This window comes from Columba livia, chromosome 8 (genome assembly GCF_036013475.1).
Source record: "Columba livia isolate bColLiv1 breed racing homer chromosome 8, bColLiv1.pat.W.v2, whole genome shotgun sequence".
In the NCBI taxonomy this organism is placed as follows: domain Eukaryota; kingdom Metazoa; phylum Chordata; class Aves; order Columbiformes; family Columbidae; genus Columba; species Columba livia.
Genome location: NC_088609.1, coordinates 17,284,689 through 17,291,355, shown reverse-complemented (window position 1 = coordinate 17,291,355; position 6,667 = coordinate 17,284,689).

The following is a 6,667-nucleotide window of genomic DNA, read 5'->3' as shown; positions in this document are numbered from 1 at the left end:
AAGCTGAAGAAAGAACAGATACAGAAATCATTTGTCGTTTGTTTTGTTTTCCTGAAAGAAGCGGGGAAAGTTGGATGAAATGTACTTCCTTTGGTGACCAGGAGGTGATTAATAAATATGTGAAAATCTAAGTATGAAGTGGCTAGGGTAAACCTTCAATTCAATATGTGGCACTTTGAAATAACCATGTAGGCTTTTCACATGTGTGTGTATACATTTATATGAGATTTTGTGCCCGAATTTCCTGAAATACTTTTGAGGCAAATATTTGGCTTAGACAATCATTTTGTTCGTAGTAAATAAAGATCTATGCAAAAACATTGGACTGATTTGTGATAATATTTTAAAATGCTATTCCATGTGATACTCAGTCATTTTTCTTATAGAGTACAGGAATCCTGAGCGTGTCTTTTGGACGTAGACAGACCTATTAATATTTCACTATGCTTTTTCTATTAGTAGCTCTTCAATATATACAGCTTCTTCTTAGTACTTTATTTTGCATTTTTCTGCAATCTTATAACGTAGGTTCAAGTTTAGACAATGTTGAACCTGGCCTTTAGCTTTGACTCTTAAAAAATCATTCTTTAATTTTACGTCAAACAGTTCCCTATCTAAAGTATGCTGTTACGTGAATGACTTCCGGTTTGTTTGAGGAAGTTAATTCTGTTGGTATTTGCTGTAATTGTTTCTGTTAAGTTCATGACGTTACGTAATGAAGAACCTAAACCTCTTAGTATGTTTGAAACATGTGAGACTCAGACATGACAATAAAACCAGTGAATTCATAAGCAGCAAGAAATTTAGTCTGAGGAGGTAGCAAAAGATAATGTCGTGGTATGTGATTCATGTTACACTAAACCTGATTCACATCTTGTGACTCATAATAAATCATTGATTAAACATAAAATGATCTTCCTCTCATTGCAAAAAACATAGTGTTGTCCAATAAAAATAACAAGGAGATTGGGTTCTGCTGGGGGAATCTGTTCAGTAGTTGCTTAACTGAAAGTATTTCAGTCGTTCCTGAAAGTTCCCATAAGAATTTAATTATAGATTCCTGGTCAGAATGTATGTTAAATACTTGAGATACCGGAAATGTCATCCGCAAGTTTGTTCAATCAAAGCAAGGAGAAGTACTGAGACAAATATTTGAGACCAGTTTAAAAGACAGATGTAATCAGTGCAACTGAATTTCAATTTACTTGCAGTGTGACAAATTCTTCCTTTTCTCTCTCAAAATTTTTATGATTATAGGAAGTATTCTGGATAAGAAATGGGTTATGGGCATGCAAATTTTATAACCACAGTTATTTAAAAATTTACAAGTCAAAGGAACTAGGTTTGAGTGTAGAATTTTAAACATTGCTTTGTGCTTTAACTTAAGGATATATTTTCACTTTGAAATATTTCACTACATACCTTCAAAGTAACACATTTGACTTGCCATTGTTGCGCATCAAATGTGGAAAATAACATGAGCAAAAGAGGGAAAATGCTGTGTCCATGTTCCATGCCCAAAGGAAATATGCCCCCATTCCTTCCGTCCTGTCCCTCAATTTCTGTTTTAAGGGTAGGCTTGAAGTTTTGAAGATTTCTGAACTGCTTGCACTTAATGCATTATCCAGAATAAAGCTTCTGGCTGTTTAGGCTTGAAAAAACACCTTGCCAGAGCCCTAAGTGCATCCTCCCTCTTCCTCCCCCCTTCCATTGCTACCTATAAGGCCTCTGCATTGCAGCCAAGCCCATCCCTGGCTCAGTACCCCATTAATCCAGACTCTGGCTCTGACCCACAGGCTTGAACTTCTGGCTTGACTTCAGACCTGCTGTACTGCTGTGGACTTCCCTGGTGACCACCATGGTTACCACCTGTAGATCTGATCCTGACCTGATGGTTCAGCTTCTTGGCTTGACTTTGGACCCTCCTCGTACACTGCCTGGAGACCTGGACTGTGCCTGAGTCTGGCCCGGGTCCATGGACCTGCTCTGCTCACCTTTGCCAGGTATGGTGGGACCATGCTGCTGCTGGGGAGGGCACTGCCCTGCTGCTGTGCCTGTCAGCCCAGCTCACAGAATATTTGATTCCTTTTTCTGTGTTGCTGGTTTGCTGTTTTTTGTATCAATCACAGTCATTCTGGCTCTCTGGAGCTTAATGTGTTTCTGGATTTCAATTTTTCTGTTCTTCACTTGGTGCTGTACCTGTCTTGTTTCAACTCAGTCAAATTCAGTGACTCTAGAGGGACTGCTCAGTGCTCATGCTGAACTGCAGATGTTGCTTTTTCTGGCTTCTGCCTTCTTCCTAGCTAGCAATCCCAAGATGTAGTAACATATCCTTAATGTGAAAGCAATCCTCAGTAAGTTTTATAAAGGAAGTCCTAACAACAAAACATTTAAGTCAAATTTCTAATAATTTAGTGCTAGTAGTATGTTACATAGATGTCTGATCTTTTGTATATCCTTTACGTGCTCAAAGCCCTTCAATATGTGGGAAGGTCTAATTCCACGTTTTTCTTTGCCAGTTACCAAATGGGATGTGAACTGCCAATGATTATTTGTGTTATGTTTATAAAATATTTTGTAAACATGTAATTTTACAGTAAGATAGAAATACAAAAGTCAAAGCCAGATGAGAATGTTTGACAGTTTCAGAAATATTTTTTGATTTTTTCAGTATAGGACACTATCATCTATGGCTGGTTTTGGAGGCCTGGCCCCTAACAGTGTTTGTGTGGGGGAAAGGAGAGGGGGGGAGGCAGGGAAAGGTTGTTTTCGCTGTAAATGATGCAGCAGGATCCAAATGCTGTGCAGCTGGAATTTTGGTTCAGTGCTGTGAAGTGGGATGAAACACTTCCAGTAGATTGTTATCCTTTGTGTATTTCATGAATCACTCCAAGCTGCATGCTGCGCCATCTGCTAACAGTTTGAAGCCACCAAAACCCCATTAACAGTATTGTCTGGGTTACTTAAAGGAAGTCTGACTAAGTGTGCCTAGACATAGATTCAGGATACCAAAAATGGTAGAAGTTGTGACCACCCGAGAGGAAGCCAGGTGTAACCGAAGGGTTTAGTGCGCTGCAGAAATCGGACACTTTCTTGTCTTGAGGAAAATTTAGCGAAGCTTGTATACAAGATGACGCTGGGATTGAAATTACTTGGAGAGTTTATGGAAAACTGAAAACAAAAAGCTGAAAAATGGAGCTCAACACCAACAGGGAATACTCAGAGTGGAAAAACAAGAAAAGTGGGTTTTGTATCACACAGACAACTGTTTGGCAGCTTCTGCAGAAGTGGAAGGGACTTAAAAAGAATTAATGAGAAAGACAAGAATTTATCTAATGCTAGAGCTACTTGTTTTTTGCGTTAGATGGAGCTGTATTGTAGCAATATTCATCCAGTATTTGCATCAGGATAATTGCATCATATGTTCTGCTATAGTTCCTTCCAAAACAAATGAATACTAGATATACAAGATATACAAGAGAGAAGCAAGTTAGATAGTACTATCAAAGAAAATGGCTTGGGACTTTTGTTCTCAGAAACCTGTAATGAAGGTGAAAGAAACACTCAAAAATATGCTTTGGTTGTGTGATGGGAGAGCAAGAGAAGTGAAGAACCTCATTTCTTTGTGTTGTAAGGAAATAAGAATTGTTCGTTATTCTTACAACTCTCACGCCAACTTTCATTAACATTACTGTCTCAAAAACAATTATTTTTCATTTAGCAGATTTGGGTGGTTGCTTTTCTGTTCAGTACAGAGTTATCAATTTTTCTCTCCTATCTGTATTCATACATTACCATAGGTGGCCACTGGAGATATACACAGGGATGCAAAACCATTCGTGCATCCTTTCTGTTGATGACAGTGTCTCTTTCACTGCAGAGCTAAATTCAGTGACTTCTATCTATGGTTTATTGCATACACAAACACAATGTACAGGAAATAAGGTTTATGGTTCTCAACTGCTGTAAAATCTTAATGGCTGTGCTCACAGCAGACACCATGGGTACATTGCATGCTTTGGGTTCTTTTCTAGATAGCCTGAATTTACAGTCCTTGTATCTTGGTAAATATAATCCCTTGCTATATGAGAAAAGGCTAGGTCTAAAGATAGTAATCTTCACTGCGATGGAGTCAAAGTCCAGATCCTTGTCCTGGTATACATGCTTGCTTTGTCTGTATAAAATCCTTAACTTGAAAACCTGCATTCATATACTTCATCCTGCCTTGCCCCCAAGAAGATGCTTAATAGAAAAATCAAACAGTATGTCAGGTGCATCAGCCGTTCCACTGGTGAGAAAAATGGAAGTGGACTAATGGTTTGTTAAAGATGAGACACATGAATTGGTTGTAATTTGCGTGTTTCAATTGGTTTAGGACTTAGGTCTTATACACGTGTAAGGAACTTTTTCATTGTACTTCTTTCTTGTGATGATGTCACGGTCAACAAAGGAACTTAAAAGCTTCATCACTTTTTTAGATGTTGTCACAATGTATTTGAAACATTTTTTTAGTGTAAGAGGACTTTTTTCCCAGCATTTGACTGATTTCCAGTTCTGCAAATATTTATATGCGTATGAAGAGTCCTACTAAAGTCAGTTTTCTCACATAAATAATTCATGTAGACATGCAGGAAAGCTCATGCCTGTGTATATAATTTATGTACTTGATTAGCTCGCTGTTTTTGAGTAACTACTTGCTGTATTTCTAAACAGTTTTAAGTTATGAGATCCTAGTGTCTAACCGCAGCAGATAAGAAATACCTCCAGTGTTTTCTTTAATGCCGTAAGTAAAACTAAGTTCAGAACAGCTGTGAGTGATGAATTAAAAATAAGATGTTTAATTTAGACTGGGCTTTAGTCCACATTGTTCTTAGTCCATTATTTGTAAGAAATGTTACGCTTTACTGTTCTCTTGTGTATTTACAGACTTGGTAATCTCTTAGTGTTTGAGGTCACCATTTCTCTGCTAAACCATGTATTGAACAATCAAAAAAAAAAATCTACATACTGTTCCTGCTCTTCATTTTTACCTAAACTTATTTTTCTTTGTTATTCTTGTAATTCTTTTCCTGACCTTTTTTTTTCTTTTGCAACATGGTCAAGCAAAATATATCACTTTCACAAGTTCGTGATAGGAGGTTGAAGAAAAGCGGAAGGTTGAGTAATATTTACAGACGCAAAGGCTACTTCAGAATTACAAAATATTAAACTAGTCTGCTTTGCATTAAGTACTAATTAATTAATCAATCATCCAGTCCTAATGTATGCTTTTGTATTTGTATCTCTGAGATTAAACATACAGTAATTGATTTTTAAACTTGAAAGCCCCGTTTCTTCGACTACTATGTGGAAGTGAAAGACTAGGCTTGTTTTTCCAGTGATAGTTTGATCTCTTTGTTCAGCTGCCTCAATGGCTTGGGAAATGTTGGAATGGTTAAGGCATATTTTTACTTTTAAGTGTGTAATGTACCACATACATGGTTAGTACATACAGAGTTAATAAAGCATAAGAACTAATTAAGTTTGTATTTGCTTTGCTGTTAGAACCACTTCAGGATTTACCAAATAGTCCAGCTCTTCTTCTATCTCTAGTGATACAATGTGTAAGATGAAGCCAAGATTGGACATGCCTTTCTTTTGGAGCTACAATTATTAGTACTGATAGATGCCAGCTAGTTTTACTGATTCTTTTTATCTTTTAGACCACATCAGAGGCTTAATGAGTTGGGGTATGTTATTTCCCAAAGATAACGCGTGTCAGAAACTTGGGAGGATGAGCTTACTGCAGAGACGAGGCTCCTCTTTCTGTACAAGACAGACAGGGGGAGCACCAGGTCTGGCTATCTTCCTGCAGCAGAGCCACTTCTGGTGCACAAGTACCTTCAGAATACCCTGCCCTCAATGGGTATTTTGTCCTAAACTCTGGAAAAACAGAACTGATTGCATGAGATCCTTTCTAGCTGATGTTTTCAGGCTGTATCTACATAGCATAAATTTGTTACAGTATGACTGTAATTTATTATGGTTAATTGGAGTAAAAATGTGGAAAATGCAGCCAGCAGAGATTGATGTAGAAAGCCCTTTGCTAGCAGCTGGAGTTCTGGGGGTTTATGGTATCCTTATTTTCTGACTTTATCTAGATTGATGTACATCTGAGAGGATTTCTCCTTTCTTCCTTAGCCATGAGGGTGTTGTGGAGCAGGTAAGCACTATCGCTGCTCTTTTCCTTCATGCATCTTTAAAAGTGTGAATCCCATTCTTCCTTGGAAAGGAACATTATGTTCATCAGGTGTGTGCTGGACTCTCTGCACACAATGTCACCCTCACGTTCCCCAAGGTTAGTGTCCTGTGATGGCAGAGGAGGGAGTGGGGTGATTTACAAGAACATGGTGTTGGGTGTTTGCTACAGGCCACTTGTGGGAGTCTCCATCATCCTGGCTGTCCTGACCTGAGTTCCCCCTATGTGTTGTGGCAGTGAACAGCACTTCACTGGACTTGAGAGGCTATCTGACTAAAAGACACAGACTTAAATCTTCAAGTTCTTTGGTGGAGTTGGATCCCAAGAGTTGTGAAAATCCTTGCCCTTAGCCATTTAGCATATCTTCTTTGGCAACATATATTTTACATGATACGCTACTTTTGGAACTGTATCTCTGTACAAACAGCA